Source organism: Thermobia domestica, chromosome 15 (genome assembly GCF_964235325.1).
Source record: "Thermobia domestica chromosome 15, izTheDome1.hap1.1, whole genome shotgun sequence".
NCBI classification, from domain to species: Eukaryota; Metazoa; Arthropoda; class Insecta; order Zygentoma; family Lepismatidae; genus Thermobia; species Thermobia domestica.
This window is the reverse complement of record NC_137468.1, coordinates 137,610,626-137,636,384: the sequence shown is the minus strand read 5'-3', so window position 1 is coordinate 137,636,384 and position 25,759 is coordinate 137,610,626. Positions and strand designations below refer to the sequence as shown.

General features: G+C 35.9%; 1 long non-coding RNA gene across 1 annotated transcript in view; it reads left to right on the top strand.

The window, feature by feature from the left end:
• Nucleotides 1-25,759, top strand: part of LOC145671911 (uncharacterized) — a 47,629-nt gene that overhangs the window by 16,215 nt on the left and 5,655 nt on the right. Inside the window, exon 2 of the long non-coding RNA XR_014128573.1 lies at nucleotides 1,187-1,360. This is a non-coding gene — a long non-coding RNA (uncharacterized LOC145671911). The remainder of the gene's footprint in view (nucleotides 1-1,186; nucleotides 1,361-25,759) is intronic.

The window sequence follows — 25,759 nt, the reverse complement described above, 5'->3', positions numbered from 1 at the left end:
TATTCCTGGAAATGTGAAAATTCTGCAAGATATTTCATTTACTTTCAAATAGTACATAAAATTTCGGGGTCTTACGCCCGGAAGCCTCCCTTAAATACACCACTGCTAACCACTATACTATTATAGTAAAAATTTAGCGAGGATTGTGGTGGTGAGAAGTGCGTGCAGTACGTACAGTGTTTGGAGTGGTGGCATGAAACATGCACTGAATTAGATGTTGAGAGTTATGTTTCTGATTTGTGTCAAGAATAGATAACATATTGCTTAGCTCGGGATAGCTAAGTAATGCTCAAATAATTCTGAATTGTTAATTGTTCTGACGAAAATGAATGAAGAGCACATAGTACATTTTTATTTTAGATATTGTTCGTCTATTTTTATTACTTATGTTCTTGTGAGAGCTAGTGATTTTCTGTGGTTACGTAACAGAAAAATGGAATAATATACGATCTTTCGATAATAGTTCAAATTTCGAGGCTAAAGTGGACCTGGGAGTCCACTTTATCGGACCATTTTACAAACGGGCAAAACTCGCCATTTTTTATTTAACGGAATAACTGAAAACTGAACGTAAGTGAAGTTGTTGTGTTCAAACGTTGTACAAATAAACAAAGAATTGTTTTCTTCTAATAGTATACAATACATTTGCATATTTACAAATTTCTGTTTAAAAATAAATTTGGGGATCCAAGTTAAACGCACTTCCTCTAATTACTCGTCTATTTTTTTCTTTAAAATTGTAAAAAAAAATAAAAAAAAATGTTATTGCTCAACATGTTTAGCTAAAGCGTATACCTTACGGTGGTGCAAATTTAACGTTACTCACATTGCATATTGTGTAATGTTTTACAACAGGTTAGTTTATCTAAATTGTTTTATTTTGGTATTTTGTTCTTCCTTCGTTATGTTTTGTTTATCTTATTATATTTTCGTTCCGTTATCATGCTCATGTGTAAAACTAACATAATACATCCGAAACTGTATGAATAAATAAGTAAGGAGATAAATAAACCAAGTTGTAATATCAAGGTCAAACAATAATAACTAGTCTAATATTTTTCTTTCTTTCAGAATATTAAATGCTAACGTGAATTCTTTAATAAGTAAACAAACTGTTAGTAAACATTTGAATCCATATTTGGTAAATGATCGCATACAGTGAATTATGTTAGTTTTTGTTTTGCAGGTGTTGACTGCAACGGCCTTGGAAGTGACAGATGAGATGCAGAAGCAATTATGGTCTCTAAATAGTCTTGTTTTAAGAAATGCTGTAAGAAGAGACTTAATTATTAAGGGTTCCCTACGCTTTCCACTTTTTATGAGTAACTTAAAGACAATAAAGCATAGGCATATCTAAAATGTAAGAAATGAAACAGACAATATTTTCAAAATACCATTCAATGAACTAACAATTCCTTCCGTAACGTTTCTTATAGGTTAGAAATTTTTATGCATAGTTCATGACATACTTATTGGGCACTCTTTTTTTTTTTTTTTTTTTTTTTGCATTCTACGTAGTGTGGAAATACTTTAGTTTATTTAGTAGCACTTTCTAAGTACTAATCGTAAGTATTAATATCCCGTGGAAACGCGCCCTTACGGGTAGAACAAAGAGAACTTGAAGATGTAGATAATTTCAAGTATCTGGGATGTATTTTGACGAGAGACGCTTACTGCATCAAAGAGATCAGGTCAAAGAATTGTCATAGCTAAAGAAGTATTCAACAAGAAAGGATCACTCTTAACTTGCAGGCTTAATATTGGACTAAGGAAGAAATTGGTCAAGTGCTATATATGGAGCATTGGACTGTATGGTTCACAGAGACTTGGACATTACGGAAGTTAGAGAAGAAATGTTTAGAGAGCTTCGAAATTTGGTGTTGGAGGAAGATGAAGAAGAGAAAATAGACAGAGAGAGTAAGAAACGAAGAGGATGCTTTTAAAACGGATAAGAGTGAAGAGGACACTTTTAGCCAGCATCCTTCGTAGAAAGGCCAATTGGATTATACATATCTTGCGAAGAAATTGTCTTCTTCATACCGCTGTACAAGGAAAATGGAAGGAAAGCGAGGAATAGGGAGAAGAACACAACTGGGAGTTAAAAGAGGAAACTGAAGGTCGGGAAAAGTGGAAGAAACATTTCTAGACCCAAACCAAAAATAAAAATTAAAAAAAAAAAAATCTCATTAGTTCCAGGCAGTGTTCGAAGTGGAAAAAAAAAGCAGAGGTGGTATGTTTTATTACGATTTTGACCCAACATACCAACTATCTAAATGTTGAAATGCAGTGTTGCCTTAAAAAAATTGCATTTCTGTGTACATAATAATTGAAAACCATTGGAGAGCTTCTTGGTGGTAACGGGAGGGGGGAGGGATATGGAGAGACTTTGATCCCCTTCAACAACTTTCTGAAAAAAATTAAAATATCCCCATATGTTGTATTATAGAGAATTATACACGAAAATGCTCAAAAACTGAATGAGCATATTAACATCAAAATTATTATCAATTTCCTGCGGGAAAACTCCTGGTTTGCACACTTGACTAGGATATTTCAAACTCCCGGAAAGTCCGCTCCCACAGTAGACAACCCCTAAATCCGCCCATGTTCAAAACACGGCATTCATATGCATTAAGGCAAGAAGACAGAGAAACAAACAATTCAATACTGCACAAACCTGGTGAACTTCTTTGAAGACACCTCATTTTAAAAACAAAAGATAGGAAAAAAGATTTAAAAAAAAATGTCGGTGTTGTCATCTTAAAAATTATTTCCACATAAGAAATAAAATCTTCTTACGTGCAAAGTTATTCGCCAATTACTGTGTATAAAAATTGATTTATTAAAGGTATTTAGCATCTACTTTTCAGTGACGGTATGTTTTAATCATTGAAAAACCAGAAATGGTATGCCTTCATCACTGATAAACCAGAGGCAGTATGGCATACCACCGCATACCGCCTCACTTTGACCACTGGTTCCAGGACCTGCCAACAGGCAGAATACTTAATACGAATAAGAATAAGAGTAAGTGGCTCACTGAGTAACATAATTTCAGGGATATTTTCCACACTTCAAAGCTCGTGGAAGCAATTCTCCTTTTCAATTCTAAATGATACCTCATGGCTCACTTTTCTAAACTGCCATTATATGCTTTGTTGTTAATGAGTTATAGTAATTGCAAAAATTATAACAAAAAGTGAGCGGAAGAGTAGTAAAAACAATACATTTAACTTGGACCTTTGCGGTCATAATAATACACAGGTTTAAAATAAATTTTTAATGAAAGAAGCATAATGTAGTATTCCTTACAATTTTATGCACAGTTCTATTTAAAAAAAATAAATAAAAACTGCAATACTCAATCTTGCAGTTAAATACTTTTTTAAAAAATAGGTGTACCAAAGAATTAAATTTAGTTGTTAAAATCTAAAAAATTCAGGGAAAAAATGAAATTAAAATTAATTCAATGTTAAGAGTACATAACGCTTTTAGAAATTAAGATAGATGTGAAGATCATTTGAAAGTAGTAATTGTACCACGGAGAAAACCTTGATTTGACCATCAGAAAACACACACGCAAATGAATGTTTGATTTGTATGTACGAGCGGAAGTAAATAAACATCAGGTGACTCAGTGACATGAATTTTAATAAGTTGAAAGTGATGAATATACATAGCTTTTTTTAAAATGGCAATCAATACTTACATTTTAGAGGCGTCAAATTAATGTTACTGGTATTAGCAAGATCATGAGAAAATATCTACTTACGAGCACACGACACCATCTGAGATGCAACATTTAATGTACTTCGGGGGGGGGGGGGGATGTATTTCTCTGATATAGTTTCTATTAGCTTCTGACGGATTAATCATTTCGTTGATTCATAAGCATTGTAACTGTTAATTATTCTATAAGCACTTGCACTTATATGTCAATCATATGTATAAAGGAAGTCTTTAAAACACAAAATACAAAATACGAGATTGAGAAATTTATCAGCTATGCAATAACATTTTGCAACCGGAACAACTGGAGTTCAAAAATGTCGTTTGAAATTTTAGTGCATTGACGTTCGTATTACGATATTTATAATGCAAATTATGAATATACACAATATATGAACATATAAGTAACTTGACGCGAGAGGTGAGCTCCCTCGTGGTTAAGCGGTTAACGTACGCGCCTTTGACATGGGAGTACCTGGTGCGATTCCCGGCAGGAGCTGATGTTCGGATTCCACGTTAATCAGTCAGTCCACGTCTCATGTAGACTCGCTGCTGAAAGGGGCGCTAAAATGAAAAAAAGTTGACGCGAGAAGCCTAGTTCGATTCCCGGCGGAAGCTCATTGCGGCAAAAGCCCATGTTCAGATGTAGGTCCATGTCTCATATAGTCTCAGTGCTGAAAGGGAGACAAAACTCCAATTTCATCCAACTAAACTAAGATATATTTTTCTTTACTAAATTGGTATAAATGAATGGTTCTGATGAATGAACGATCTAAATAGCGTACTTACTTGCCTAGTAATCTGAAGGTCCCAGGTTCAAATCTCACGATCGGATATCCTGATTGATTTTTTTCCAGGGTTCTCTTCAATCTCAGTATCAAATGCAAGAATGGCACCTCTCCCTTATATTACCTCTTCCATTTTAAATTATTTAAGGAGAAAATTGCCATCCGATGTCATCTGGAATACGATTAATAAATAAATAATAAACAGTCCCCTGATACAGCCATAAACAGAATTTATATTTTTTGGACAACTGAACCAAACTTTAGTCTTCAGTCATTTGATATAAATAGAGGACAAAATGTATTTATTTATGTTTCTTGGTGTTTAGTCCATATAATAACTTTCTTAATACATTTCGCTTTGGTTGTTGTATGGCATGCGTTTCCTTTGAGGTTTCTTCTTACACTCATTCTTATTGACTGAAATTCATCAGTTATAATAATGGGTGGGTGAATACAATTTGCTTCAACATAAAAGCTTTTTCGCGCGAATTGCGTAGTCATTAGTGGACATTCCATCATTGAAAATGTGTCCTAAAAATATGTTACTTTTTAGTTTGAAACGTTAGCCTATCTGAAATAAAAAGGGATATCTTTCTCCTTAGTTTTTAATCCAGACCTGCGAATCACAGATTTCACTACTCGTGAATTACGCATTTTGGTCGACTACCCCCAAATTATGAAGGATACTGTTTCCTTAGAGAACATATATTTTTTCTCTTATGTCTCCAAAATTCCTCAACGCTCTTCGAGACTTGCATTCATATTAATCATTGCATCTCATCCATGTGATTTGTTACGAAAAAGTAATTTTTCCAACGCTCCTGATATAATGAACTTTAATTTTCTATTACATTTCTCCCCCTACTCCTTTCACAAATGTAAGTAACGTTGAAACAAAATTAATACTTACAGAATGTTTATCACAGGATAAAATCTCACTATAACTGTCAGTCAGTTACTGAAATGACGCATACCAGAAACCCAATGACTAAATAAATAAATATATTTTTTTCTTAAAGAGAAGTGAACTTAACTTACAAAGTACGTATATTACCTAGGTATATTGTTTCAATTTTTCTTTTCATTATTTTTCGAACGTTTGGAAGATATGCAGTTAAAACAATGAACAAATATTAAAAATACAGGCAAATATACCAAAAATGTAAAAAAACAAAATGTACTTATATACATAAATTGCTTAAAAAAAAATGCAACCACAAATTTGTCCTAAATCAGTCACTTTTTTAATGAAACAAAATTATATCGTGGAGCAATGTTTCTATTCGTTGGAGGAAAAAAAATCCAAAATTATCAAAATCCTAATCCTAATAATTAGAAAACACCATCCGTGCTTGCTACTTTCCTAACCTCTCCCCTCTGTACAAGATTGTTAATTTTCTGTGTATAATTAAAGTTAACATTTTCGTCTTTACGTTTTAGCCACAATAGAAAATACATAACTTTTAAAATGAGAGGAATACCAATAAAAATACAGATTCACACCATGGCTTCTGTGTGGTCCAACGCAAAAACCAGAAAGTAATATTAACATTCACGAATTTATATACAAAATGTATGTGTTTCAGATTCATCATTCAGTCAATAAGAACAACATTTAATAGTATTTTTCATTCATTCATTCATTTTTTTTTTTTAATTATACAGGTAAAAGAAAGAAATGAGATAGTGTGTGAAATCGCTTGATTAGTATTGAAGTCAGGATGATTATATACTTAAATAACAGCAATTTAACCTGCAGCCATCATTAGCATTTCTCTGTTCTACATTTTTCCTTGTAAAGAAAGTGGCTGCCCAGCCAGTGCTGCTGTAGCCTTCTCAATGTCGACCGAACGCCTTCAGAAATCTATCCAAGGAGAAAGTAGTTGATGTTGGATACAGCGACGTACTTCGCTTTGAATGTTAAAAAAGAAAGAAAAAGAACCTAGTTATCGTGAAAACAGCGCAAGGCAAGCCAAGTAAAGCCAAAAGCTTAACGTGTTTTGTTCACTGGGAATTTATTCAAGACGGCCAAAAAGACTGCACTGCACAAATAAGACTAATGAATTGATTTTTGGAGCATTTGGAAATCGTGAGAAAATGAGAATTAGTACATGATCAGAAAACGAAAATATTTAGTGAAATGAATGTAGTACGAACGCATTTATTACAGCAAACTTCTTATATTTTAAGTTATTAGCATACGTTCTTGTCATTTAAAAATTAAATTAAACGAAGGAATGGGTGTTATGTTTACATGTTAAATGTATCTGCTTGAAGATTTGTCGTTGTCTTCTTTCTTTATTTATTTAATTGGGAGGCCTAAGTGACTTTAATAATCATCATCTTAAGTGATCTACTGTCTTCTCTTGCTGTAAATTGGAAACTTTTCTGTAGATATGTCAACGACTTGCTTGGTCTGCTCATGGCTCAGTCATAAGCCAAACCAAGACGAACTGAACTCACGAGCCAGACTTCCTTCCAGAAAATTTTGTCTAAAGGAAAGAAAATCAAAATGTGAGCAAGCTTCACTAAGACTGCCTTGATCGAGAGTAACATGTAATCACAATTTAATTTATCTTAACTCCGGCGTTCCACGTCCAAGTAGATAACTTGGAAGGAACACAGCTCAGGACTCGAGCCAAGATAAATTATATCTCTAGATAAATTGAATCAATTGTGGAACTTCAATCCTTTGACGCTGTTAACAACAAGAACAAAGGAATATGAAGAATCACTTTCAACTTGTAGGATTGTGCACATCTAACTTCTCACCAAAGTAGAGAACCGAGACATTCCGAATAATTTCTACCAGTCCCGGGAGTCTTCTCCCTCCTCCTCCTAAAGTCGATCAAGGCTCCCCTTCTGGAGCTAAGATAAATTAAAATGTGATTGCCATTTTTATGCGGGGCACGCTCTCTACCAAATAGTGTCCCAGTCCAGCCCTCTCCCATTTTAATTTGCCCTCTCGGAACAAAATTTTCTGGGGGTAAGCCTCGATGCGAAGTCTTACCAGAATTAACTGAATCTAATTGACAGATTATTAGAAGTCAGCCTAGTCGAGCCAAACTGAACATATTGACCTTCCTGTTTCCATGCACTTTGATTCTTTACTAATATCTTCCTTTTGGCGTAAGAAATTGCTCTCTTTAATATCACAGTCATTTGAATGTAAATGAAATGTAATGTAAACTTCCTCAATGCAATGTAATGTAAATGCAATTTAAACTTCCTCTTTTACATCTAGCCAATGGGTTCGCAAGGGCGGGTTCGGGGTTTTAACCTCCTTATTCAACAAGATATTATGCAAAAATAAGAATTACGCTATCATATTAAGATAGGCATAAAACAACTGAAATTATATGAAATTGGGATCTTGAACCCCTCTTGAACTCCTGCGTACGCTACTGCTTCTTAACTAACTCTATGGAACTATGGCCTATGCAAACTGAATGTTCAAGCCGCGTGCACAAAACCTCCATTGATTTCTGTTCTTGACCAACTGGATCCAGTTATCTACTTCGTATTCCTATTTCTCTGAGATCCATGTAAATATTGTCCTCCCATCTACGCCTATGCCTTCCTAATGGTCGTTTCCCAATTGGATTTCCAGTTAAAATTTTGAAACCGTTAATTGCTCATGAACTGCTCACCTGAGCCTCCTAGACTTGGTGACCTTAACAATGCTTGGTAAACGGTATAAATTATTTAGTTCCTCATTATTAAGTTTCCACCATTTCCATTCCTGTTCGTCTTTGGTCAGAATATTCGCCTCAGGATTTTATTCTCAAAAATTTTCAGTCTGAGATCCGTATCCATATGTACTTATATATATATATTGTAAGGATCCCCACATCACGACAAAAGCACATGTCAACACGTGCTATTGATTGTAAACAGCGTGCTATTGATTGTAAGAAGCCGACACGAAAAACACCGAGGAACGCCAAATGAAGACGGACCTCAAGGAAGGACCCGAAGAGGACAGATAAAAGCTCGATCACCGAGGGACTCGACATCAGTCGACCAACTGATCAACTAACCAACACCTGCCCTGAGGTCGCATTGGACTAGGGATACACCTATCCTTACCCGAGGTCGCATTGGACTAGGGATCCTTACTACAACCAAGCCTCGCGAAGCTGCCTTGGGCTGAGGGGGCTATTCTTCAAGACTCACCAGAACCAGCAGGTGCCTTGGAGACTGCCTTGAGAGAAGGGACACCGTGTAAAACACCTATTTCCTCTCATTTGGTCAATAACAAGACAGATACTATTTTACTCCTTGTAATCAAAGACATTTGTATTTAACAAATTTTATAAAGGGAAAAACTAGCCCGGACTGTTATTTAGCTTCTACCTATAAAACATTACATGATGGAGGCGCCAGGTATCGATCCCAGTACCTCTCGCATGCCATCTATAAAACATTACAATATATATATTGGAAGCATGTTTCTGAAGAGTAAAATTAAGTGCTGTCAACAATGAATAAAACAATAAAAAGTTGCATGGATCATTCCCTAATTAACGATTCATTTTGTTTTTGAATATTATACGTATATTCAAAGTTTGAATGTTGATGTCTTGATCTTGATCGAATTATTTTTTTTATTTTGTTTGTTCATACACTGAAAAGATACGGAAAACGCGCTGTCATCTAATGGAGATAGTTTAGCCTTTACTATCATCTTAATGTGATTTAATCTTACAGAGAATGTTAATAGAATTTGTGTTAAAAGCGTTCCTACTTCACCAAACAAGCTGCTGAAACAAGGCATCTTTTGATATTTAAATAATTTCATTGAGCTTTATACTGTAGGTTGTATCTTCTGATGAAAACAGAAAATCACAATGAATACTCCTACTCTTGAGCAAGATCCGTTGACGAATTAAGCGTGTGGAAAGGAAAGTTTGTTTAGAGTTAAGCGTACCTTTCCCGCATCAAGACTATATGAACATGAATCTATAAATTAACTGAATTAAAACAGACCTGAATAGTGTTTCTTCCATTCACATTTCCAGGGAAGTGAGTCCCCCCCTTCACCGGAGCTAAGATAAATTAAATTGCAATTACATGTAGAACTCCTTATGGTTAAGGGATTACCCTAGGCGCCTTTGACGTTGGAGACCCGACTTCCATTCCCAGCGGGGGCTCATATGCTTGGAATCCAACGTTAAGCTGTAGTCATCGTCTTATATAGCCTCACTGATGAAACGGACGCTAAAATCAAATCAAGCAATTACATGTCATGCATGAAGAGCATATTCTCTAGCAAATAGTACAACTCCCTCACATTTAGATTTCTTCATCCGGAGAAAATTTTCTTAAAGGAAGCCTACAGAGGAAATTCCATTGGGCATCAATAACAGGTATCATTTTCATAAATGCGGTGTGTTTTCATATATTTACTTATTTACTGTAAAATGATTGTGAATAAAGAGGTAACTGCGTTAATATTTTACATAGTCAAAAATTATTGTGCAAATTTTCACTGATGATCATACTCTATCTCTCACACCCACGTGTACTGAGAAAAATCACAATGAAAGCTCTGGACTGTCTGGACAGGGTAAAAGCATTACAGGCTAAAAGTAGTCCAACATAGTATTAATCAAATAAACTTCATTTTAATGGTATTTCCATTTACGTAAACACTATCCAAATGTCCACAAGGGAGCTCTTAGGAGTATAGACCACCTTAAGAAATCAATGAGTCTTTTAATCTTTATGATCCAGAGAAACCAAAAGATCAGAAATAGATAAGTAAAAAAAAAAAAAAAATGATCATTATTGTTCACTTAAAAAACGAAGAAAAAATACATATGAGTGCGTAGTGAGAACTTTTACTGATATAAATAAAACTATAAGGCGTGAAAAATGTTTGCAAAAGTTCTTATCCAGTAAATTTTAGTTTCTTATTAAAGTAATGTGGCTAACGTTGAAGTGTCTGACGAGAATAAACGTCTGTATCAATGAAGTTTTTCTTTGACATTTTACTGAGAACAAATATCATTATGTGAAATTATAAACTTTTATGTTTACGCCATAAGTATATTTTCACACACACACACACACAAAGAAAACGTAATAAACCTGAAATGTCGTTTAAAAAATAAAAACAATGTTTCGTGTGAATTTGCGACATTATGAGCAGCACTCGCATACGTATACACGTATGTAACAAGACTGTTTACCTGCTGCGTACAATGTAGATATTTTGTTATGCAATGTGAATACGTGTAATATGTATATTCATTTCGACAGTTATGTGGTAAATTTTAAGATATTTTTCATAATTTATTTTGACCCAGCGAACAAATATACAAATTTCTCATAGATAGAAAATTAAAATTGTAAATACTCGTAGATTTAGTTATAAGATTCCGATATCTAACGAGCATAGGCGGCCTTAGCCTTTGCGGGGCCCTTCGCTCGTTGAATGACACAATATCTAAACAAATTGTGTTGACGACAGTAAATCATCTGTCAATGTATGGACAAGAAAATATAGAGTTACTCTCAATTTTAGCGGTGTCTGGTTTACAAGTCGCAACATAATCAAAAATAATAGAGTAGTATTTGGTTTTGTTTCACATGAGTTTTACAAATTCGTTTTGAATATTTTTTTCTGAGATAGTGATTATTAATCTTATTATTTGTCATCTGAAAACAAAGTTGCATCAAATCCATTTGACTGAATAAATAAAACATTTAAAAAAGCAAAAATCAGAGATCAAATTTTCACTGTTGCTCCTTCATGCTAAGTTGTCTGAAGCTAGAGACTGAACAATGGCTAATTCTTTCTAAAATACATAGCTAACTCTGACTACACAATAATTTTTTCTAATTATATTACCCAAGAAACACAGGAAGGCTCACACTGTACAAATCCTTTGCTTAGTACATAAAGCTGCAATGAATTTGACATCAGTCTTGAATGATAACTCTTATTTTTTAATCTTGTACACTTCCGGTTACAAAAATCTAGGCTGTCTGCCAGACATTAACATAAGTCCAAAAAGTTCAATGTGTATCCTTAAATTCCTCGAATTTGTGCTTACAGAAATTTATTTTCCCTTCATTCTGATAGACAGTATTGTGATAGAGCAATCTGCACGTTGCCTTCAGGTTATAATTGGCATATAGAGTACAATTATAACATATTACAAAACGAAATATACAAGCATACGTACATGCATATATAGCAAGATGTATGATATATAGATATAGTATATCTAGATATATGATATATAGATAGATGGGTGATACAGGATTATTCAAACATGAAAGGGACAGGATCACCGTGAAAGCTAGATATACAGATGGAACACTTCTGATGTCATGCGTTCGTTTCGTGATTTGGTGGTTAGCGTCCTGAAAATCTGTAAAGATTTTAGTATGGGTTCGAATCCTATTTGCTAGAAGTTGGTGCACTTTTACCAAAATTCGAACCCAGGAATCACATCCGTCTCTAATGTGCATGTGATACTGGGTTTGAATTTTGGTGGAAGTACACAAAAAAATCTGTGTTTTTTAACCTTTATTAATAATTTGTCTCCTTTAGTCTAAAGGGCATAACCGTGGCGCGTTAAACTAAAGAAGAAAAAAATCTGATTTCTTTTTTCTTTTTATTCTCTCGCTCTCTCTTTTTGACTCAAATATGTATTATTAAACAGAAAACAATATGGAAAGATCTTAATCAAATAAACTACTTAATCAGTATTAGCCCTACAAAACTTGTTAGTTACGTATGTTTGCTAATGAAACGTAGGCGTTACTTGCTATCTCTTAAATACTCGTAAAGGAAAAATACACTTTGACCTAAAATTCGAGATGGAGTACTAATGCAATGTTGTTTTTTACGTTAATTTACTAGCAATGGAAAATAAAATTCACTACCCACCTTTTGATTATTATTATTATTATTTGCAGACGGAAGCAATATTGTCGGATAATTAATATGCCAGAAAACTTTGAATTCTCCAGGAAAGTTCAAAATCCAGCAGTATTATTTAACTTTTAATGCCAACGAATCTGGGTTCTAGTACCACTAAAAAGCACGTGCATCTTTTTTTAATTGGGCTCGGTGTTTCTGTATAATGTCTCTGTCATTTGCATAATTTGAAAAAGTAGAACAAAGGCAAGTAAAGTCAGTGTATTAAGAGAAAATCTGAAAACAAAAAAATGATTCAAAGCGGAAAAAACTGAGTTTGATGCTTCAGTTTTTGCTTAAAAATATAATAAAGAAATAGGCTAATTCGCATATCTTTGCTGAGGTTCTGAGTTCAATTCTCGGTGGTTGAGGTGAAATTTAGCATTTCCATTTCAGAGGCAAACCAGAACCACGGTGGCTCAGTGGTAGAGCGTTTACCTAGTTCCATACCAGGCCAAATCTGTTTGTGGTGGACTACATCGTTGTTGGTTTTCTCGGGATACTCTCGTTTCCTCTCACATTGTCATTCCACCATTCTCCTATCTTCATTAATTTGCTTTAATCATCCATTCAATTTGGCCTAACGGACATAATTGTTGATGCTAACGATAGAAGAAATTTTAGGGCTTATGCCTTTTAGAGCTGGAACCTTTTAGGTATTTGTCGTTTCGGGCTTATGCCGATCAAATCCTAGGTGGTTTAGGGTTTATGTCATCTAGTCTTGTGCCATTTTGTGTTTGAGCAACTAGTTGTTTTTAGGTCTTGTGTCGCTTAAGGCTAGTGCCGTTTAAGTTCAATACAGTTTAGGACTAGTGCCGCACAGTGACGACGTCAGCTTTAAGTTCTTAGGGGGGCAAAGGAGGGGCAGATACATTTTCGGGGGGGGCGGCTATTTGCCATACCAAAAATGATGTATTTATTACGTTTGACTTATTTTACATTACATTGTGTATTTCGTAGCTGTTTTCATATTAGACCTATACGGTTATAAATTAAACTTATTTGAAGTAAAATTTGTAACTAACAAATAAGTAACGTCTGCACATGAAATGTTTTTCAATGAAACTTTTGAAGCCTAAACATAAATTGAATTACTTTCGCGTATGCTACAAGTAACACATTCGTCTAGTACTATATGTTACGTATCTCTCTCTCTCTCTCTCTCTCTCTCTCTCTCCCGATATATATATTGAGAGAAAGAATTTACGAGGAGCTGCTGAAAATGTCATAGTCCAATCCAGAAGGAGTGTAGGTACTAGGTAGAAAAATGAAACAGTAGTTTAGAAAAACATATCTCTGTATATAGAAATACAAATTTTCATATTAATAATGAAATTCTTATTGTTTCTTAGGCCTCTGAAGTGATTATGTGTCCCCAAAGAGATAATTTCACAAACATTCAGATCCTAACTGTTATAACATTTTTGTTCCACCAAAGAAACTCACAGAAGTAAATTAATTAGGAAAATCAGTGAAACACCACGGGACTCCCCTCCGTTATATACAGTGGTGAAGAAGTAGGTGGCTTAGTATAAACGTGGCGATTTCTCAACAAATTATGCTTTACATCCAGGATGATTAAAAGCAATGACTTTCCGAAATCATGGATGCAATTTGTGGTATTATTCTTGAAAATTGCAGCATTTCAGCCAGTGGTGGATATAGCCCGGGGCCGGAGTTCACCCCAGTTTTTGAGTAAAAAAAATAATTTAAGCTATTATTTATATAGTTTTTAAAGTGTATAGTAAACTCACGATATACTTATTAAAGTCTGAGGTCTGGCTGCACCCCGCTTTCTCAGTTTTTACCTTCTCAGCAAAACTTGTGTCAGAGATTCTGGGCATTTCTTTGGAACTCGTCGGTAGCATAATTCAGAATGGCTTGGGTATGCGCAACTTCTCGGCATAATGGGTTCCCAAAAAATCTGTCACGAGAATAAAAGAGGGACAGCATTAAGAGAAGTCTTCTTCCAATTTGACCGAAATGCTGATCAATTTCGCTCACGAATAGTAACCATGGACGAAATATGGTTCTACCACTATGATCCTGAAACGAAACAACAGTCAATGGAGTAGTAGCACTCATTTCTCCCTCGCCCCAAGAAGTTCAAGACACAGAAGAAGGTTGATAAACTGTTTGCAACATTCTTCTGGGATAAGTATGGAGTCGTACTCAGACTACCTCCGCTATGGTCAGATATTTAATCCAGAATCTCTACATTACTTACAAAACTGAAAGAAAAATTCGGAGTTCAAGCCGCGGAAAATGAAAATAAAGGAATTCTGTTTTTTCAGGAGAATACACCTATCCATCAAGCCCCTGCAAACACAACTGACATTGCATAATCTAGGATTTCAATGTCTAGATCATCATTCTTATTCCGCAGATTTAGCTCCGTCTAACTATTACGTCTACTTATTTCCCAAACTTAAATAACACTTAAAAGGACGCCATTTTAGATCTGATAGGGGTAGTGCTACGAGCAGTGGTGCGAGGAAATCTTCAGATTTTTTAACTTTTCTGTAAAAACTGGTGCATTGTACAAGGTAATATATTAACTCTCAGGGGAAGTGTAGAAGAAGTAAAACTTCACCACCTGCACTCCTTCCGGGTTGGGCTACGAATTTTTCAGCAGTTCCTAGTCAATATGGTAGACGTCACGTCAGTACTTTGAAACAAAATGAGTAAGGGAGCACTAGTATAAACCAATTACTAACTAAAGATCAGCACTCTGACAATACATTTTATTGGGGATTAATTTAATTCTATAAATTTATTATTATCATTTGCAGGAAGGGAAAACACAACTCTTTTTATCCCCTTCAAAAAATTAAGCCCTGGTAGTTGCAAACTAAGCTGTTATAAGCACATCCTCTGAATATTGAAAGCCGAGAATAATGTGTCAGAAAAAAGAAGTATAGAACCTTTAAATAAAACAAAATATGAAACTGAAAACTTCAAACCTTGATAAATACAAACAAGTTATGTAATTGGTTTTACCTTTCTTTTGTTTCCAATCGAAGTTGATCCAATGAGAAGAAAACAGATCGACCAAATCTACTATTGTTCGCTAGGCACAATAATTAAAAATCACAAGAAAGAAGTATAACTAAAATTTACCTCAAAAGACGCTAAATTAGAAAACAGAAGTATGCGTGCATACCCAGACACTCAAACAAGAAAGCTTGAGGACTAATCTGCTACCTAGTAAATGCATGGAAAGTAGACTACAATTTGACAATGAGATTGGTTATGATACGAGTATAAAATACTACATATAGAATATTTAAAGCTTGTAGGAGTCTGGGGGACAGTCTAGGTGGCAGTTAGGTGGGCAGAAGTAGCTACTAGGGGGGCGCTCGCCCCCCTTGTCCCCCCCTCTGGCGTCGTCACTGGTGCCGCATCCCCATTGCTCGTACTAGCGATTTTCAGAACGGAATTCAGATGAATGTCTGCCCGAGTCTCGCTGGACATATTCTTTTTATATGTGAGAAAAGTTGTTTAAACTGATACTTACTACCAAACTTGGAAGTCCGTACGATGCAAATTTATGGATTGCTGGGAATCACTCAGACAAGTATTTCTAAAAGTCGGGTATACCTACTTCACTGAATTTTCGCTTTAGAGTTGAGTAGCACTGAATTTCTATTAATTTCATCTGTACGAAGTAAAATTATATATTTATTTTCTTTTGGTGAAGGGAGAGCCACATGCAACCCGCGAGTTTGACTGCCTAGTTTACACAATGGAAAAATATTCTATTCTGTTATGCCTGCATTCCCATAACTCAGAAGCTTGCAGGGATCTCTTCCTTTTTACTTACGTTACATTGTGCGTGCCATCAAAAGCTGACAAGGTGAATAATTTAACATCATGGGTTAAACAAAGAGTGCGATGTTGGTCTGATTCTCGTTGCGAAGCCCTTCCTAATCACAGTAAAAAATCCTTCAAAGCTCGACGACCAGTAAATTCCACTTTTAACATTAACCTTTACTTTACGGCTTGTCAGTACACTGCCAGAATAGTAAATCCGTTCTTTCCCGCGTGTCACTGTACTGACACAGGCGAAAGGTCTACTTTGACCCGTGAGCACACCGGTTGAGAACCAACGTTTCTGGTTCCTTTCACTATGGACTATCTCTTCATACAATAAGGCACATCATTTAAAAAAAAATATATGTGCTCGCGGGTCAAAGTAAACCTTTCGCCTGTGTCACTACGGTGACACGCGGTAAAGAACGGATTTACTATTCTGGCAGTGTAGTGACAGCCGTAAAATAAAGGTTAAGAATGTCGAGAACAAATTAGTAGATGGTGATGTCCGCAACGCAGTACGGCTTCTCATTTCAGAAGATACTATAGCTTCTCCGAATGGATCTGTATTAGAAGCATTAAAAGAGAAACATCCGGCTCACAGCCACCCTTTTGAACCTCCCGATCTCATTGAGCAGAGTATTGTAGTGCCTAGAGTATCAGCTGACGAGTTTACGAAGGCACTTAAATCATTTCCTTCCGGGTCATCAGGAGGTATGGACAGTCTCCGTCCTTCAATATTAAAGGACCTCCTACTCTCCCAAGACTGCAAAACTAAAGACCACCTGATTAACGCCATCTGCGATTTTCTCCACCTGATTATTTCCGGTGATGTGCCCACGGAAATTAGACCTATTTTCTTTGGAGCATCACTAATAGCTTTGAGGAAGAAAAGTGGTGGCATTCGTCCTATCGCAATAGGCAATGTGTGGAGGAAATTATCAGCAAAAATCATTTGCCATAGAATTAGAGAACCTCTAACACGTTTTCTATCCCCACACCAACTGGGAGTTTGCGTCTCACATGGAGCAGAAGCAGCAGTCCACGCTGCTCGTATGTACTACTCTTTTCCACACCAGCAGGAGAAAGTTTTTCTGAAAATAGACTTCAGAAACGCATTTAACGAGTTGAATCGTGACTCTATGCTCATACAGGTAAAAAACAGTTTTCCATCAATTTATCGATACGTACATCAGTGCTACTCGCAACCGAGCAACTTATACTTAGGAGATGAAATAATCCTCTCTCAGCGTGGCGTACAACAAGGCGACCCTCTTGGCCCTGGTTTGTTCGCACTAACTTTACAATCCATCGTTAATAGTATAAACACAGAACTGAACATATGGTATTTGGATGACGGGACTATAGCTGGAGACAAGGATACAGTACTAGAGACATTAGAAATGATCCGTAGACGGGCTAAGGAGATCGGATTGCAAATGAATTTCTCCAAATGTGAGGTCAGTTTTCTCGGAGTTTCCAATGAGCAGTCTAATAACCTCTTCAAGCTGTTTGACGAAGCCGCGCCTGGGATTCAAAGAATTTCGACAGATGACGCCAGCTTATTAGGAGCAGCATTATCTAATGAGGCAAGACGAACAATATTAAAAGACAAAATTTCTAAATTAGAATTCTTCTTTACACGTCTTTCCTTGATTTCAGCTCACTCTGCCTTTTACCTACTACGTGCCTCATTGTCCATGCCAAGGCTGCTATACTTTCTTCGCTGTGCTCCTTCTTGGCGGGATGCTGATCTACTGGAATGCTATGACAACACCTTGAAAACCGGTCTAGAATCTATCCTGAATTGTTCACTCAATAATAACTCTTGGTTGCAGGCGTCCCTTCCTGTTAACCACGGAGGTCTCGGCATTCGTCGCGCCATGGATCTGGCTATTTCATCCTTTCTGTCTTCATTCTATGGCGCTAAGCCATTGATCGAGACCATTCTCCAACAAGATCTTAGCCTAGTATCGGATTCGGATGTCAACGATAGCATTGCTAAGTGGTCATCTATAGTGGGATCAGATCCCCCTGACCTTGATAAGAGAGGACTACAATCCTCTTGGGACGATCCTCTTATAAATCATCACTTTTCAGCTCTACTTCAGTCATCTGATAACCCAGAAGATAAGGCCAGACTTCTAGCTACATCATCTCCAGAAGCAGGAGCTTGGCTCCATGCTATCCCGTCACCTTCTTTAGGATTACATCTTCCCAATGACAGTTTTCGAATTGCCAGTGCACTGCGTTTGGGAGCAGACGTTTGCGAGCAACACATATGTCCTGCATGTAGAAGTGTCGTAGACAAGAAGGGCCTTCATGGACTCTCCTGTGCCAGTAGTGCGGGCAGACATTCACGTCACTCCAGCGTCAACGACATTATCATGAGGGCACTAATTTCAGCAGGCGTTCCTTCTATATGTGAACCGTTGGGATGCAGTCTTGCAGACGGCAAGAGGCCAGATGGTATGACCCTAATACCGTGGAAGAAAGGAAAAGCACTTCTATCGGATTTTATTGTTCCGACACCTTCGCCCCTTCAAATCTGCATTCTTCCTCAGCACAAGCTGGCAACGTGGCTACTCGCCGGGAAACAGAAAAGCGCAGGAAGTATAGCAATTTACTCGACAAATATCATTTTGTCGCTATAGCTGTCGAATCGGGTGGTTCATGGGGTCCCGAAGGCCTTAACTTTATAAAGAAGTTGGTCACCGTATTTATTTATCGTCAGGAGACGCTAGAGCAACCTCTTTTCTACTGCAACGCATCAGTATGGTCAGTACAAATAGGGAATGTTGCGTCAGTTTTGGGAACGCTACCCTCTGGTAAGGAACTGGAGGAGATCTTTTGTCTGTAATCTTTGGCGAAGGTTTGAGGATGCTGTTGCGAGGATTATCACAATAACATGTATTAGTGGATAATTATATTTTGATATTCTGTAAAATGTAAAGTGTGCACTGTTTAAATCCTATAAAGTAAACAACTATTAAAAAAAATCCATTATTGTATTTATCTTTGTAATTTGTAGAGAAAATTGTCTTACTTTTGCATAAAATACCATTTTAATTTATTTTTAAGTTAATACTTTTTGAGATATGGAATAAATTGTGCGAAAATTCGATTTGGGTCATGAGCATCGGCGCAAATCTGTCTTCAACATTGGGGGGATGGGTAAGACCATTCGTATAATCTTTTTTTTTTTTTTAAGCAATGTTCAAAATATTTATGAAGTTGAAAAACAATGCTGTGGAGGATCGGGGGAGCAGAGTTCTCTTCAACACTGGGAGGAGGACAGATTTTAGCCTTATTTTGGGGTGGGGGGAGGTAAGACTCACATTACGGTAGATAAATCTGATTTATGAGGTGAACCTGTTCCTATATTATACAGTAAGGGATATCAATTTCATTTCACTTTCCTGTGTGGCAGTCGGACACAAATAATCACAATTCTCCCCCCCCAAAAAAAAGATTCAAATCAGATTATTTTGCGGGACAGTCCCCCCAGTTCCAAGATTGGGGGGGGCTCGTTTTAAATCTTACAAGTCATTTTTAACTATAAATTAACTGGTTTTGATATCTGAGTTTAACGCCATAGATAGAACACGCAAGACTTTCAGACGGTGAAATAAATCAGACAAAAAAGTTAAAATAATTTACAAACCAGTAAATAAACGCGATAATAGATAATTGGTTACTGGTTCACTGAAACAATAGGTAATCTATGTATATGCTGTTACATGTATATATGGTTTGTTTTATTAAGCAACTGAACAGCAAAATTGCTTAAAAAAAAAAAAAAAGTGAACTTACAAGCTTAAACGAAACCGGAGGACCTCAATGAATACAGATAAGTTTGTTTGCAAACTTTGGTTTCACAATACTTGGACAATATATGAGTGTGTATATCGGCATTGGTACAAAAATTACCTCATAAGAGATCCAAAGAAATAAATGTCAATCTGGTTCTGTGTAACAAAAACAAGGTTGTAATTCGAGAGAGATGTTTGTAAAGAAAAAAAGCATAGTTCTGACTGCAACTTGCTGTAACAGTTTGCTTTCACTGTCATAACTATGGCCCTGAAGGCAAACAATGGCAGATGACGTCAAAGCATGAGATTGGAGTAACTAATTTTCTATATTAGGATGATTACGGCTTCTTTTAACTATGTTCAACCCAGTTTACTTACGTGTACGTCTGCTTCATTCCTCTATTGTACGTACGCTATATGTCTTCCTGTATTCTAATTGAGCATAATGCAGTAGAAGAAAAGGTAATAATAATATAGGGAGGTACGTTTCTTTTGTTCTTGTATCCTACTCAATAAGAATTAAGTATATAAATTGCACAAATATAAGTGTTAGTCTCGACTTTTGGCTTGCTGTTCCCGAAATCAATTCCTTTTATTAATAGAAAGAATATTGCCGAAAATCAGGGTACAAAATTTGTGTTGAAAAATATCGGATAGTAATATGGAAGAAAAGAGTTCAAGTGTATTAAACATAAATAATAATACAGTGAAACCACTACTAACGGACACCTCTATAAAGCGGACACCTCCCATAACGGACATATTTTGTAATCCCCAAACACCGTAATAGGAAAAAACATATTGGCAAACCTCTCTAAAGCGGACACTCTCTAGTACGGACACGGACAGTCTTTCTTGTCTTTTGTAGGTATTATTTACCTCCGTATTGCGGACACTTTCTCTAGAAACAAGTTGGAAAGTGCAGTAAAAATACACTTTTAGTAATTCATACTATGTCACCAAGGAAGAACATGAGGGTGTGACAACATTTTGCCTCCTCAACTGTCTGTCCAGCAACTCTGAGGAAGGCTCTCTGTTTCACAAAACCCTTATATCCTTTGCTTGCATTCCACTCCCACCCAACCTGTTTCAGAAACAACAGTGATTGACAGTTGCCCACTGTTTGGGATGACACATCATTCTACTGTCCCGCTGGAATCTCTAACCAAGACAAGTTCGGTATTTTTGACCACGAGTACTCATATTGTCTTTAAAAAAAGTCATTTGTGGACTGCAATTAACTCACAAATTAAAGCAACACACCGAAAACGTAGTAAGTAGCAATAAATGTAAAGTGCAGAGAACTATAACATCTTATTCCCATGTTGTGCCTCGAACATAGGGAATTGGATGACGCAAGATAATGTAGATACAGTAACATTTTGGTAATATTCATAAATACGTGATTCATGCAAAAATATTTTTTCTACTTGCATATTACCTTGTTTATTAATTTACGTAAGAAAATATTGAAACCTCTGTAAGGCGGACACCTCTCTATAGCGGACAATTTTTGATTCGCAACGGCTGTCCGCTTTAGAGAGGTTTCACTGTATAATTTTCTTCCTACAATTTTATTTTTCACTAGCATCAATTACCCACTTCGCAGGGTTAAAATAAGAAAAAAAAGTAATAGTCAATACTGAAACGCTCTCAAATCGATAGAAACTCTCTCTCTTTCTCACACACACACTACACACACACACACACACACACACACACACACACACACACATATATATATATATATATATATATATATATATATATATATATATATAATGAAAGATCAAAATTTAGTAAGTAATATATACATAAATAAAAATAAGCACTACTAATGTGGGCTGAATCTGGATTTAAACGGCATCGGAAATGTCACGGTTAATCTCAGTGACCCCGAAAATATGGATTTGGCACTAATATCGGTCATTTTCGATCGTTTTTATGTATCTGACTCTTCCCCCTCCCCTAAGTTGAACCGTCAAAGTGAGATGATAAAAACTATCCCAGGCCCGAACCTCATCTATGCTGAAAATGTGATCGAGATCAGTCGGGTGGTTCAAGACTAAGTCACAAACATAGTCCCTCTCATTCATCCTTACTCCTCCCTGGCCTGGTAATCACAACTTTAGTAACTGATATAGCCAGGCAGTACCAGTGTGTTATGGTATGCTAAAGGAGTAACTATTCCCAAAATTTCAGATTTTTTTTTTATCCAGGCCCACTGGAGATATTGGACAGTGAAATGTGCCCACTTGTGATAATTTCCCAAATTTAACGATATTTTTTTCAGGCCTTTGGGAGCAGCTACAGGTCTGCAAATTTTTGAGTACATAAACTTATGATCTTGGACTACATGCACACACAAATTCAGACCTCTACGTCAGTTGCATCCTCTTCCCAAACAGTCTCCAATGTCTAAAAATGTTGCTACTGTAGGCCCTGATTTCACCCCTTTCAAGTGGTTTTAGGCAAAAATGTTAAGAGGACAAAGTTTTAGTTGTGAACAAGTTGGACACGCCATACAATTTTCAATTTGCTAAGACAAATACATGCTGACAAGGGAGGGTCACGAAGTTGCTCCGCTGAGATCCGAACGAAACAATTGTGTTTGCATATGATATGTTATAACTAGACGAAGCCCAAAGTTATACGTGACTAGACTTCGTGACCCTCCGTTGTGAGATATTCAAAACGCCTGAAATCGAGAAAACGCAAAATGGCGGCAGAAGCTGCGTCGCTACGAGATGTTTTAAAAAATAATTAATTGTGGTTTTGAAGTACCCTGATATAGTATAAACATTCATGAAAAAAAAAATAGTTTTTTTAGAGATGGTCGAGCGGCACATGCTTGATCACTTAAAATGGATTGACGTCCCTAACAATCAGTGATGTAATGCTAATATTTTAGGTGGGTATACGTTCCATCCTTTGTTACACACACACACACACACACACACACGCACACACACACACACACACACACACACACACACACACATATATATATATATATATATATATATATATATATATATATATATATATATATATATATATATATATATATATATATATATATTTCTGATCTTTGGAAACAAAAGAGTTTTTTAAGAGTTTCCAAGAAATACATTTAGAAACAGCTTGGTTTGTTTTATGATAACACCAAAGGTCAGCTTTCTGAAAGTAAGGACAGAGCATGTGATATCTTGCTCAAAAACCACTGCAGATTCAGAGTGATATTTTCCATTATAGAAGGGATTCTCAGAAAACTCAACTCCTACACCCCGAAAGCGCAAAGATTTGTTAAAAAAAGTAGGCATCATTCGCTGGAACAGCATGACGACCAACTGTTTAATGATTTTTTTTGCTTTGAAATACAGTACATAAAAAGTAGTTGTTTTTCTCAATTAAGTCAGTATACTATGAATCGAATGTAGCGTATACCCACGTATTCCTAAATTTTAGGTGGCTATACGATAGTTTCCAAAACTTAGAGGTGGGTATACGCCGTATACCCGCGTATACCCTCCATTACATCCCTGCTAACAATTTGTATCTTATACCTTCACTAGTTTTCATCGCAATCATTCGCAGCTTTTGAGTGAAATCATTGGAAAAATTTAAATTTTCAGCTTTATTGAGTTATATGGAGCTTTCTTCCATTAGCTTGTAGCAGTAAAATTTAACTCTTTGGCGATTTGACTTCCTTCAAGACCCGCAATTAACAGCAATTGATCAAAATTAGGCTCTGATGTGTCATCACTATGATTGTAATTACTCTGTCCTCACTAGTAGAACACCTGCAGTAAACTAAAAATCTTCCATGCAATTTGCTTCACTTATTTTTTTTTTTTTTATTTTTTTGGTCATGAAAAATTGTTATTTCTAATTCTGTTCATAAGTTGTAATATTTTTTTTCTCCTTTTCCCTTCTATTATGCAATACATTACTCGTATGTCCCTTAGAATATTGTTTCTTGTCAAATAATGTATTATTTTTCTTCTTCCTAAGTACTTTCAGTATTATTGTTTCTTCCCCACTATTTCTAACACTCGCTTTTTGTTTTTCGTCCGACTTAGGTAATTTTCTCTATTCCTCTCAAGTCCTATGAATCGACGGCCCTTAGCTTTTTTGTTTCGTCATTTATTCGTAATGTCCACATTTCTGCTCTAAACTGGACAATACTTGAAATTGGTGGGCAATCGTTTCCAAGGGTTTTCTCGAGGAAGTTATCTCGTTTCCTTGCACATAAATCATTTCATCAACTCTTTCGTAATGATTGTCTTTCGTTAATCATCCGTTTCCTTAGCCTAAAGGGTGGAACGTTAAAGTAAATATTTCAGCAATTTTCAAATACAGTTCTTTTCTTCCTACAAGTCTTGCACCATGTCTATACTTATTTATTGTTCACATTTTAGTGACTCGGTTAAACATAATTGTCACATTTTCTAACCTTCAACTAAACTGGAAGAAAAGATTCAACATTTCTATGCAATTCAATTCAATGACACATAGCAAACAAGTATCCTTTGCTATCTGCAGATACGTTCCCGAAATTAAAGCGCCTACATGCTGTTCTGTGATTCTATGCCAACTCATTCCAGCTAATAACTCAATTTCACTGTAAGAGGCGCTTACCATTGTTAGATCGAGCCGCTGACATCCAACCTTCAATGATATTACTACTTAAATACTAAAAATTAGTCACATGTTCTGCTTTCTCTCACTCAGCTTTCTTAGTTGTCATAGATCCTTTTGTACTAATCGTCCTTGTTTTGATCTTTCTAGTATATTTCATTTCATATTCTCCATGGGTTTTTCTTAAGTTTCCTAACACCATTTTATTATTGAATTAAGATTTCGCAACAATAGCGCAGCAATAGTAACAGCAAATACAGAAATACAGTCATCACTAGTCAAACCTTTTTGATTTCACTTCCTCTGCCATTTGCATTCCCTCTTCGTTTCGTCTTACTCGCTGGCTTATACGAACGTTCTTATGAGTCTTCTATCCTTTCCTTCTGTCCCAACCTTCTTCAGCATTCCCACCAACATTCTCAGTTCAACCACACAAACGTTTTCTCTAAATCAACGAACACAAATAAATTTTCTTTTCACTTTTCGCTAATTATTCACAATAAGTCAAAAGCATCTCTAGTGGCTTTCTGACACTCTAATTTCAATAAATTTCTTCTTAACTTCCTCATTTGTTTGGGTATATAATGTTTTAATCATCATCGAAGCAGAATTGTCGCTATATTTGATATGAAACTATTAGTTCCGTAGCTCTCTCAATATTTTACATTCAATTTGTAAGCCAGTGAAATCATGACTCGTTGCCAGTCTTTCTCTATTACTAGAAAAATTAAAGTTTTTTCACTTTTTCCCGCTCTTGATTAAATCCTTCTGGTCATACCTATCTAATCGTAGACAATCCGTTCTTTTTAATGCATACAAATCTAAAGAACATATTGCTTCCTCAGGAGTTCCTCAGGGTTCAAACTTAGGACCATTGTTATTTCTCTTGTTTATTAATGATTTACCTGACTGTATTCCTGACCATGAAAAATTATTATATGCGTATGATCTGAAAATATATGCAAAAATATATGAAAAAATATAAAATCAATTCTCTGAACTATAACATAAAACTGCAGCAAAGTAGATCGTATTAGTAACTG